Source organism: Girardinichthys multiradiatus, chromosome X (assembly GCF_021462225.1).
Source record: "Girardinichthys multiradiatus isolate DD_20200921_A chromosome X, DD_fGirMul_XY1, whole genome shotgun sequence".
Taxonomy (NCBI): Eukaryota; Metazoa; Chordata; class Actinopteri; order Cyprinodontiformes; family Goodeidae; genus Girardinichthys; species Girardinichthys multiradiatus.
In genome coordinates, this window is record NC_061817.1 from 10161581 (window position 1) to 10174389 (window position 12809).

Consider the following 12809-nt stretch of genomic DNA (forward strand, 5'->3'; position numbering starts at 1 on the left):
TCTTACTGGTGCAATGTGCAATCAATGAAGACTAGCTACCAGGCTGGTCCAATTTAGCCATGAAACCTCCCACACTAAAATGACAGGTGTTTCAGTTTCATTGTCCAACCCCTGTATAAACTATCTCAACTACATCAAGAAAGTCTTTGGGGAAGGCCATGAGGTTTCCGAATATTATTCACTGCTGTTAAAGGGCATGGATAAGGGGTTCCCCATTGTACGAACAGCCTGGAAAACTGACCTTGACATAGTTTTCACTGATCAGTAATGGAACATGGCACTTCAGAATATCAAAAAACAAATGTCTAGGGAACATAGAACAGAATCAAATAAATTCAAATTACAAAACAGAGTTTATCAGTCACCACATAGGTTATACAGGGCAAGGCTCATTGTGTCTCCCGAATGCTGGAGATGCCAGACTGAGGCGGGCACATTGTAGTAGTGTATCTGTATATTAACTGCAAAAAAACACAACTATATACGTATGTAAGTCAGAAAGCTTTCTGTATTCTCAATCTTTTTACTTTTGTTTACTTGCTTTATTTAACCAACACTGATTGTTTTTTTTGTGTGTGTATTTTTTATGTCTTTTCAACCTCCATCAGACGCTTTAGTGATTTGAATTTGTTGCTTTAAATGGGCTTCGTTGCAATTTAGTTCAATCGAATCTTAAACTAAAGCTGCATGATAGTGGCTCTCAAGGACTGGACTTTGGCACCCCTAGTTTAGATCAAAGAATATTTGTGTTACAAGTCCAGACTGTCGAGGTAGGAAAACTTTACTGGCTGTCAGTTAACTCTTACATTACTCCTCACCTCTCATCGATTCTTTTTATTTGGCACCCCAAAGGACAATCAGAGATCAGTTGTACGTTTCCACAAGTTTATTAAAACCAATCTGAATTCAGAGAGGAGACACCACACTTACACGAGTACCTGGAAACGTCTGTGTGTTGTCTCCTTGGGGGGTGCGTTACATTACATGTTATACCCCACGCTGCTATGCAGTACACATACACAATCATTCTGTCTGTGGATGTCTCCCCAGCAACAGTATCAAAGAAACAGAGATACATTTCATCATTTAATTAAAGAATTGTTTCCCACACGTCTTCAGGAATCTTCAGGGAGAGGAGTACCATGCCTCCCTAATACACTGCCGGCTTCTCACAATATAGACAGAAAACACCTGCAAGCTTTAACCTTGAATAATAAACACTCATTGTGTGACCACATTAGAAGCTACTGTTTAAGGATTTTTCTAACTCTCAAAAGCATAACTAAAAACTCCTAATAATAATCAATCTATAAGCAGCAAATCCCAAATACATCTTAGCTTTAGCTACTAATGATAAGGCATTTATATTTCCACAAGACCTAACCTGCATTGAGAATCTGTGACAGGACTTGAAAACTGATGTTTACAAACACTCTTATCCCAGTTTGATTGAGCTTCAGCTATTTTGCAAAGGAGAGTGCAGAAATTGTCCGTCTTTAAACATACAAACTGTTAGACATGTGCCATGAAATGTGGCTTGACTGAAGTTTTGACTCCAATGCCCCCACAGATGTTTGTTAGCTAAAAAGTGGAGTGAAAGTAGAAACTTTCATTCATTGAACAGTCATATAAACAATAATGATGTAAACAACTTAAATTATAGCCCATTTTAATAATGCATATTTAAAAAAGAAGAAAAAGCTGAGTAATTTTTTTGTATTTATTCACTCACAACACAGACACACACACCCTTTGCCGCATTTGCTTTGCGCTCTGTATCTGATGTTTACGGAAATGTGTTGTTTTATTTTTTTCACTGTCTCTGCAGCGGTTGTTACGGTAACTGATGACGTCTCCATACATACAGTTACGCCCATTCAAGGAAAAAGAGAGGGAGACAGAGGCGGAGAGAGTGAGTATTTAGGGTGTTTGGCTCCTGGAGAATGAATATCATTCCTTCTACTTTTTGTGCAGCAGAGGGAGAACATAAAGCAAAATAATTAACCAACCCTGGGCTCATTTTGGTCGGTTTTGACACTGGTTTCTAGCTTTAGAACCAACTGTCAGTTCTTAACTTGGACGAATTAGGGTGAGTGATGCAATTAAACACTTCATAAGAACAAACTGTGAATGCCGCGCCGCTAGCTGAGTAACATTGTGTCAGAAGCTAGCTGCTAAGTTTCAGTCTGAGTTCTGTTGAGTCAACATATGGATTCAGTGGTCGGGTACAGAACTTTTTAGCTGTAAAGGGTTGCTTTCGTTCTTCAGTTACTATGAATGACTTTTATGTTGACAAAAAAGTGCGGGATTGGGTTTTCCTGACACGGGATGGCGGTCATTTCCTTTAAAGATGGGGGTGGGGGCAGAATACCAAGAAAAGGGGGCAGCAGGCTCGATCAACGTGGTATTTGTGTGAGAAAATACTGCTGCTGTGGATTACAGGGGGAAAATACTGTCCCGCTTTGAAATAAACGGCTGAAAGATGCTGTCGCTATTTTAAAAACAAACAAACAAAAAACGTTAATATGCCTCAGCTACATTTAACTTAAGAGTAGTTTAAAGGAGATTCTTCTTTTTCTGAGGCATACTTCAGGCCTGCTGCTGGTAAAACAAGTTTTTAAAAAAAGGCCAAGATGAGGATCTGAATCCATCTGTGCCTAGGACAGAAATATCAGATGGTTTGGAGCAGTGACTATGACTACACCATTTGAACACAGAAATGGGGGTTATAAGCTTAAAGAGTTCTGCCATCCTCCTCAGATCTGCACACAGATCAGTAGACGGGTTCACATACATGTGATTTACAATCTCTGAGAGTTTATGTTGTTGAGCGCATTCATCTGTATAATTGCATGTTCTGACACGTACAGCCATGTTCACGATTTCCCGGCACCCTGAAAGTTGAAAGAATTACATACATTTATTTGACTGCATTTTATTATTTGTTATTTCAAAAGCTCTAATTGTTTTTTTATTTTGTTTTTCTTAGACTGACTTCAAAAACATCCCAAATGTGGAGATTGTTTTCAAGCATTTTGATGCCATAAAACTTACTTTTTATTGTAGGAATCCCAAGTTGCGTCTCGAGTCCATAAATGTATAATAATAATCTACTGTGGGGTAGGGGTGAACATATGTCATTTATCACTATCATTTAAAATTTGAACTTATAATGAGAGCGATAAATTTCAATTAATGATGTTTGAAAACGGGCTGCACGGCAGCGCAGTTGGTAACACTGTTGCCTTGCAGCTAGAAGGTCTTAGGTTTGACTCCGGGCATGGGTCTTTCTGCATGGAGTTTGCATGTTCTCCCCTTGCATGCGTGGGTTCTCTCTGGGGACTCCGGCTTCCTGCCACAGTCCAAAGACATGACTGTTAAAGTTAATTGGTCACTCTCAATCGCACTTGGGTGTTAATGGGTGTGTGCATGGTTGTTTGTCCTGTGTGTGTCGGTGTCACCCTGCAATGGATTGGCGACCTGTCCAGGGTGTACCCCTCCTCCTCCAGTAGTTTCGAGGAGGAGGGTGTACCCCTCCTCTAAACTACTGGAGATGGGCACCAGCTCCCCCGTGACCCTGAATGCAAGAAGTGGATATAGAAAATGGATGGATGTTTGAAAACCCCCAAAACTGTCTGTTATCGGAATTGTTATTTTTACTATTCTCTCCAGTCATTGTTCCATTGGTGCATCAATAAATTCGAAAACATGATTAAATGCAATTCCTGTGTGCATTTTAGTGATAAAGAAATCACACTTCTTTCTGTAATTGATTGGTGTCCTAAAGAAGCCTATTTAAAAATGAGTGTGTTTTCATAGGAGTGTTTGTAGGGCTATGGTTGATTTGACATGCATAGCAAGACAATTAGCAAAAAACCACTCCAAAAAAAGTGTTTTATCATTACTTTTATTGTTATCATAATAAATAGCACAAAATGAAATTTTAAGACCATCGCCCAATCCAACTGTGGTAATGTGGAAAGAACAGGGTAATAATAGGAAACTAAGGTATTGATGAGTTTATTTGTTTAAACCATCATTTAATTCAATTCAAAAATACTTTATTAATCCCGAAGGGAAATTAAATGCTGTTCTATCATATTATGCAGTTCTCCACAAAGAGCTGCTACATGCTAATGTCTGTGGGCAGGAAGGATCTCCTGTAGCGCTCCATCTTACAGCAGATCTGAAGAAGCCTCTGACTGAAACACTCTGTTGCTGAGATAACAGTCTCATGAAGAGGATGCTCAGGGTTCTCCATAATGTTCTTCATTTTATGAAGAATCCTTCTTTGTACAGTGATCTCCAGAGGAGTCCCCAGAACAGAGCCAGCCTTCTTTATTAGTTTGATAAGCTTTTTCAAGTCCCTGATGCTGCTTCCCCAGCAGATGATGGCAGAAGAGATCAGACTCTCCACAACAGACTTATAGAAGATATGCAGCATCTTGCTGCAAACATTGAAGGACCTAAGCTTCCTCAAGAAGTACAGTCTGCTCTGTCCCTTCTTGTAGACGGCTTCACACATGCATCTCCCCTCCTGTCTGTTATCCAGGTGAACACCGAGGTATTTATACTCCTCCATTTCTTCTCCTATGATGGAAATAGTGTTTCACACAGATGCTGACAATTTCATTGGTAATCTTGGTAAAGATGTGTAATAAGTATTAGAATAACTTTTATTATTTTATATGTCAAACTAAAGATTTTAGAGAAATTCTACCTTTTACCTTGAGTTCATTTAACCAGTTGGAGGGAGTCCCATGTTGGATAGTACCTATTTTTACCCAAATCACTATTGGCAACACATTTCTTTGCCAATAGAACATCGTTTTTTTCCAATAACATTTCACAAGGTTGGAACATATGAAGTGAGGTGTATTTGACCAATGCTTTCGAAGTCTATATAGATCATTCCGAGTCTTTGATTCACTCGGTTTAGGATTAGTGATGAGATGGCCAGAAGATATGGTGAACATTCTGTGATGATTTTGACATATGGCTTGGATCATTGTGATAAAGCTGAGTGAACATAAAGGCCACCAGTTGTAAATATGTAATCCCCTGGTATTGGTTAATGAAGCCATACACTCTGACAAGGTTCCTTGAGCCTTGAAAGAGAAACAATCCACAGCTTGACAGGTCCTCTGCCAAACTTAATGGTGGACATGAGGTGTTTTTCCTTATCTTCATTCTTTGTTTTTTTTGCTAAACCCACCTTAAGTTTGTGCTGAAGAAAAGCTCAATTTGAAGCCCAATCAGATCATTCTTTTGTTCCCTTTTCTACATGTGTTTATTACACAATCAACCGAAAGGTCTCAAGGCTTTTGACATAGAATGGGGCATTGCAGTCAACACACTAATACTGTGCCTCCGATCCACCTCTGGAGGATGCTAATATGGGACTGGAATGAGTCTGGCACAGTACAACGCAGCTGTAGCAGCACACGTCTGCTGGTGTGCGGTTTGCACAGAGTGGAGACATCACTTCCTCCTCGAGTGTCTGTCTGATATAAGGACTATAGTTTTTATCAGAATCTGGTGCACAGTTTGGTTGCTTTTAAGTAAATGGAAGATTGCTTAACAGAGCACAGCTCAGTGCATTGTGTGGAGGTTCCTCCTGGTGTAATTCCACATATGTTATGCAGATGAATGCTGTGAGGTGTAGGCTACATCGCCTTGGTTCTGCAAACCCAGCTAGCTGATCTAAATAGTCACTTGGCCAGTGATCTCAGCAATTACCTTGTATGATACGAAAGAACAGTTATTGATGATGTGGGGTTCATAGTTGTGTAAATTGTAGAATTGTGATCTGAAAGCCACAGATGTATTTAAAATCCCAGTAGAGTTTAGCAAGCAATGTTTACATTTGTTATGGTAGGAAAAGGAAAAGGCTTTTTCTGGCATCACTGTCAAAATCAGTTGCTATAATTGCGCCTGAAATGTTACGGAGACTTGAGGACCACAAGATGACACTGTTTGCTGCAGTTCTTTAACAGTGGACTTTAGGGAAAACGGTTACTTTCTTTACCATTGTGATTAATGTACACGGTGACTAGATAAATATGGGTCCTGGACCAGTATACAGACTCTAAAACATGCCATTTCCTGAAATAACAATGCAGTCAGAGCAGTAATTAACCCAAAACTACAAAGAATATACACATTTTATATTTAAGATTAAAAAAATACTTTGTAAATGTGTCCTATCCAGAATTCCTCAAGTAGCATAGTTTTATCTTTGCCTGGTACAAACTCTTTAAAAACAAATCCCCAATTAAGCACCTCTTGCTATCCGATTAATAATCTGTTAATCAAAAAATAGAAAACAGATTAATTGATTAGAAAAATAATCGTTAGGGCTTTCAAGGTACATTCATACATTTAGCAGGGCGCATTTTTTTTAGCACTGCATTTAATAAAGATTTGTTTTAATTATAATATTTTACACATTTCAGCATGATTTCACAAACCTAACAGATCTTTATTATCTCTTAAAATTAGTTTAAGCGGGAAAATAATGAAAAATTATAACACAGTAAGGTATGTTTTAAATAAATTAATGTTGTTTTCGAGTTGTGTGTATTATTAACAGTGAAGTAGCCCTGACCCTAATGTGATTTAATTCAACTTTTGTCTTTTTGGGTGAAATTATTTTCTCGAAAATGATCTACAATACTTTGCAAAAGTTGTAGGCAGGTCTGAAGAAATGCTGTAAACAAAGAATGCTTTCAAAATGGAAGTGTTTATCATTTACTTTCATCAATCAACAAAATGCAGTGAATGAATAAAAGAGAAATCTAAATCAAATCAATATTTGGTGTGACCATCCTTTGCCTTCAAAACAGCATCAATTCTTCTAGGTAGACTTGCACACAGTTTTTGAAGGAACTCGGCTGGAAGGTTGTTCCAAACATCTTGGAGAACCAACCACAGATCTTCTGTGGATGTAGGCTTCCTCACATCCTTCTGTCTCTTCATGTATTCCCAGACACACTGGATGATGTTGAGATCAGGGCTCTGTGGGAGCCCAAACCATCACTTCCAGTAAGTCTTGTTCTTCTTTACGCTGAAGATAGTTCTTAATGACCTTGGCTGTATGTTTGGGTTCACTCACTTAGCAATTTGTGAATTAATAAAATTAAACAATCATCATTTATATTTCTGAAAGCATTCTTTTGTTTGCAGCAGTTTTTCACACCAGCCCAAAACTTTTGCGCAGTGCTGTAAATAGCAGTTAAAATATTTTAAGTAATGTTTTGTTGTTCTGCTACATGATGATGTGCTTATGAGCTTATAATTGGTGTGTTGAAGAGTTAGTTCATTTATGAGGTTGATACCAATTGACAGGAACGGCGAATAAAATGTGTATGGATGATTGTTGGGACAATATAAAGACCTGTCAGCAAGAGGTCGAGTTATCTTATTGAAGCTCATGTTTATTCATTTACCTCTCAAACTCGTGCATGAGCAAAATGTCTGCAACATTAACATTCGCAAATAGTTGTTTTCTGGTGTTTGTGCAAGGGGCAAATTCCACTCACATGAGTCAAATGGGACTGTACCAGTTGGAAACAAATCCATCTTTATTGCCACATAAAACAAAGTAGCATTTAAAGCACAATCTGGGTTAAAGTGTATTAGTAAAATGTTTTCTGTTCCCTGTTAGACATACATTCCTTTCTACTTAAAGGGCAGCATCTAAATGAGCATCATCATCATTTGACCAGGTTTATTCAATCCAGGTTAACAATACCTTATTGATTCCAAGAGGAGTTGGGTTTCTTCCTGTAGTCCACCTGCAGCTCTTTAGTTTTTCCTGTACTTTAGTTGCAGGTGGTTCTGTCCACACCACGCCTCTATATTCAATCTCCTGGTAACCGGTGTTGCAGCCCAAACTAGTCAGAGGACTGATGGCACTGATCTGCTGATGGCAGAATTGTGGGCTGTACCTGAAATCTGAGGTGTAGAGTGTGAACAGAAAGGGCACAGGATCAACCCTTGTGCTGCTCAATATGGTATCTGAGGTGGTATTCTGCAACCTCAGATATTGTGGTTGACTAGTGAGGTAGTCCCCAATCCAGGTGACCAGGTAGTCATTCACATGCATGTCCAGGGCTTGCTGCATCGTGGAGCAGGTCTTATTGTGTTAAACGTACAGGAGAAGTCGAAAAACATGACTCTTATAGTGCTGCCGGCTCTGTCCATGTGCGAGTAGGCTCTGTGCAGTAGGTAGACGATGGCGTCCTTATCTGCAATATGTGTCTGGTATGCAAACTGAAGGGGGTCCAAATGTGGTTCCACCATTAATCGGATGTGCTTTAGGACCAGCCTCTCCAGTGCCTTCGTGGAATGTGATGTCAATGCCACAGGCCTATAGTCGCTGTGTGAGTTTGGGTGGTTGTTCTTGGCAACAAAACCGGGCATGTTGTTTTCCACAGAGCAGGAACAACCAGCCGGCTCAGGTGGTAAGCGTGCCGAAAAACATCACACAGGTGGGCCTCAAATCCTATCAGGAGTTTGGTGCACAAGCTGTCCAGGCCTGCAGACTTGCCTGGACATAGGCAGCTGAGCTACCTCCTCACAGCCTCCTTACTGATGATTGGTTCTCTAACATGTAAGGCAGGGACAATGGTGATAGAGGGAGAGGGGTGCGAAGTGGGCGGGCCTGAGGCTGAGGTCCGTGGTGGGGAGGAGGTGGGTCTAGGTGGTATGATGTCCCCCAAGGAGGATTTGGAGGAGTGGGTGAGGGGTGGGCCTCCATAACATCAACCCTGGTAAAACAGGTTTAACTTGTCTGCCTTTCGTTGGTCTCCTGCCATCACTGCCGTCCTAGACCAGTGATTCTTTTATCCCGTTCCACACCTCCCTGATGTTATTTTGGGCCAGTGTGCTCTCCAGTTTCCTTCTGTCCTGCTCCTTACCCTCCCTGAACCTATCCCTCACATCACCGAAACACACGCCGGCTCCTAATGAGTGCTGCCTGTTCGTTCCTCTTATTAGCAAACGACCGAACACTGATCGTGAATTATAGTTTTTCTGTTGGGTTTGCATGGCTCATTGCTGGCATAATCAATGGCCCTGCTCTGTCATATTTGTCTACTGAGCTGCAATCACTGGCAGCTTGCCACAGTCTCACTTTCATTGTGTAAGCATTGCAATCAGTGAAATAGAGAGAATAGATGCTTAGTCACTATAAAGAACCTCAAAGTTCCTTCACTTGTTATTGGTCAAAAATAACACTAGTAAATACAAAAACAGATGATTTGATTTATTTAAGGAAAAAAACTATTCATACTAACCTGGCCCTATGTGAAGATATAATTGACCCCTTTGTTAAATCAAGAAACATAATTCAACAACATTTTTAGTACCGGTTTAACTAGCAACACCCAGGCTTGATTAATGCCTAACCTGTGGAATCAAAAAATCGCTTAAATAGAACCTGACACCCAGAAAATGCCTGAAAGATCTCAAAATGCAACACATCATGCCTTGATCTAATGAAATTTAAGAACGGATGAGAAATAAGGATGCAAGTTATAGACTTATGAGTTGATATAAAGTTGATTGATCATTGAAAAATTCGTTCATACCATCAGTCAAACATTGTGGTGTTAGGGAGTTGATCTGGCGTTGCTTTTCTTCTTTAGGACCTGGATGACTTGCCATAGTGATGGAACCATGAGTTCTGTTTTGTAGACCATCAGTTCATGACCTTAAGGTCAAGCACACTTGGGTTTTGCCACAACCGGATGATCTGAAGCACGCTAGTAATTCTGCCTTGAAATTGCTCAACAAAATGAAAATGAACGTTCTAGAGTGACCTAGTGTTGTTCAATTATTATTGTTTGGCTATTAGCAACTATTAATAATTATTCGTTATTAACAAAATTACCAATTGAGTTAAAATATATAATTTTACACTAACAAGTCAGGGCACCGCCTGATCAGGAATCATTAGCCAAACAGCTTTCGGTCTTTCAAGCATTGTCCTGTGAATACCAACCTAATATGGCGGTGGTTTCATGGGGCACACACTGGCGTTCGGTTAACTGGGGCCCAACATTAGTCGTAGTTCAGTCTTGAAATCAATTGACATGCTGTGGTTTTGACTTTAAACCATTCATCAACCATTCAGAGTGTATGAATTAAAATATTCTGCAAAGAGTGGGTCAAAATGCCTCCATTGTGATGCAACAGGCGCGTTTCCAGTCATCACAAACATTTAATGGTGTTTTTTGCTGCCAATCGCGGCACAACCACTTATTGGCTTTAGGGGTCAGTAACTTTATCACATAGTCGGGTTGCTTTGAATAGTCCCTTTCCCTTTAAAAAAAATTAAATGCTCATTTGTATTCACTCAGATTATCTTTGATAAGTAAAATGTTGAAACAATGGGTGTGATTTAAAAATACAAAACCAAATCTGTAAGGGACAGTTCTGTTGATCTTTGTTTAGTGTGTATTTGTTTAAGAGGTGCAGCTTAGATTAGTCATCAGTGTTAACCTTGTCAGCAGGGTATTGCTCTAGGTTTGTACATATAAATGCAGACTGAATTAAGGTCTTGGCCAGGGGACTGCTGATGCAAGTCAGAGTGAATCTAAACTACAGAGATGCTCCACTGACGCACGTTGGTGGGATGAGTCATGAAATTCTCAGATCGCAATCATTGTTTGCTGTCACACAGGCATATCTCGTTTGGCCTTGTACACACCAATAGTTGAACACACTCACCCACCCACACTCGCATCCATATTCACAGGAAGCCTGACATAAATGCTTTCTGGCTCCACACAGGCAGCACAATGCCTCTGAGAGAGATGGTATCCAATCTTTGTGTTAGTGTATAGAGGTTTACAGTGAACTGCCTGGAACTGCTTATGTTGCTGGTTCACCTCATCTATTCATTTCAGTTACTGTCTCACCCTATAACAGGCCCCAACATCTGCTACAAAGGCTTCAATGGTGATTTATTTTAAAAAGTACAACAATTAGGATGACACTTATGTTTGTGACCATTTCAAATGACTGGTTTATTGGTCTGCTTTAGTCTTTAGGAGATCTATAGGGTTTGTAGTTAATATCCAACATGAACCTGGCATCCTCTCATCTGCCTGTCAGCAGTTAAGTAAAAAACACGACACATGTCAATGCAGATCTTAGACAGCTTAGTCTGCAATCTCTTCCTCTGTTTCTCTCTTCTGTAATAGACTTTGTGAGTGGTGAAAAACACTGGGTTTGTTAGGGTAAACTCTAGATTTCTTACAACAAAATATTGCGCAGGGCGTAGAATGCTGTTTTGGAAGCCACACACTCAAAAGATGGCTTTATTTATTGTTTTGTTTTTTATGGGTGGCACAAAATGTGGCTGCATGGTTCACTGGGGGTGTCGTTGACAACAAGAAGTATTGGGATTGGAGTTCATTCAGGGAGTCTGATAAATACATTTAAAAAAGCCTTGATTGGGACACCAATAAACTGTTTGGGGGTTTGACAACACTCTTTGATAGGAATTTGGTTGTGAGTAATATGCATGCAAAATGTAGCAAATGGAGAAAGCTAAAATTACGTCCTGTAGTTTTCCCCTTATGAAATGCAAGAGCTTCTGTTTGAGTGACCAGAGAAACACCTGAAAACATGTGCCTACAGTGGGAGCAGTGCTCAGATGGGACACAGGGAGCTGTGTCCATTCCAAGCCTCTGTGGTCAGTTATTTCTAAAAACTGCAGAGTTGTGTGTATTGAGTATGTGTTGACCTGAGAGCTGATGTGTGGTGTTTCAATGATCAAGTTCGTTGTGCCCCAGTGAACTGGAATGTGCTGCTTCAGCGGGGTCACTAGGTCACGGAGTATCCAAAGGGGACTACCATGGTAATTTTGGCGAATGAGGGGGTGTAACAAAGACAATGTCTTTTTGTTGTCTGCATGACAGACAAGTTACTGAAAATAAAATTTGGTCATTCTTTTTTTATTAAAATTTACAGCACCAAGTCTTCTGTGGGTCTGATGTTCTGTAGATTGTTTTACTCCTTGCACATCGCTGTTGTTTTTAGAAATCCTAATGAACAATGTTGAAGTTCCTCTTTAAAGAGGCCTTCTGCGCGTTCGTTTATTCACCATAACCTGGAGGAATTTACACACATTATAATAAATCACACGGAGACAGCTGTATGTTATTCAAAAGTACCTGGACCCAGGGAAGCTCTCGTTATCAGGCCACACACCGAGATGACTTCAGAGCTTCTCACTGGGCACATTGCTTTTATTAAAACACACATGAAAATGGGCAGCGCCCTTGATTACAATATTTTCTCACATGTAGTCACTTATACACTTTTTCCAGCTTTACCATATTTAGACAGTCATTGTTCCAGCACCTGCACTCGTATCTACTGATATAAGCAGGGAGTAAGTCAGTCTCTACTTTTCACACACTCCTTCAGCTCTCAGTATTTTCTGCTTCATCACACTCAAGGCCAAGTTTGTGCAATAACAATTCAGCACGCCACAATGTCTTATACTAACACAGGTTATACATTTTATTTCCCACACTGGTTATGAACATAATAATAATGATGCACACACATAATATATCTCCACAATTTCCCCCTTTTGAAGTCTCCTAAGACTTCACCACTAATTGGAGATACTGCATAAAAGATTTGAACAGTCATTACAACCTGTGGAGCAGAAGGAAATGTTTGTCATCATGCTTTTTGACCCTGCCTCCAATGCCATGCCATGTGCCCAGGGACTATTGCCTGTCCGGCGTTTGTAGTCCCAAGGATGCTTACAACCTTCTAAGTCTTGA

The 12809-nt window shown here is 40.0% G+C and overlaps 1 protein-coding gene across 3 annotated transcripts in view; it reads left to right on the forward strand.

The window, feature by feature from the left end:
- The first annotated feature begins 1776 nt into the window (after positions 1 to 1776).
- LOC124862521 (calcium-regulated heat-stable protein 1-like) overlaps positions 1777 to 12809 on the forward strand; it is a 28455-nt gene continuing 17422 nt past the window's right edge. For 2 of the 3 annotated variants that reach the window (XM_047356489.1, XM_047356491.1), the window contains exon 1: positions 1919 to 2089. The gene's annotated coding sequence lies outside the window, so the exon portion shown is untranslated. The other variant, XM_047356490.1, reaches the window with a different exon arrangement.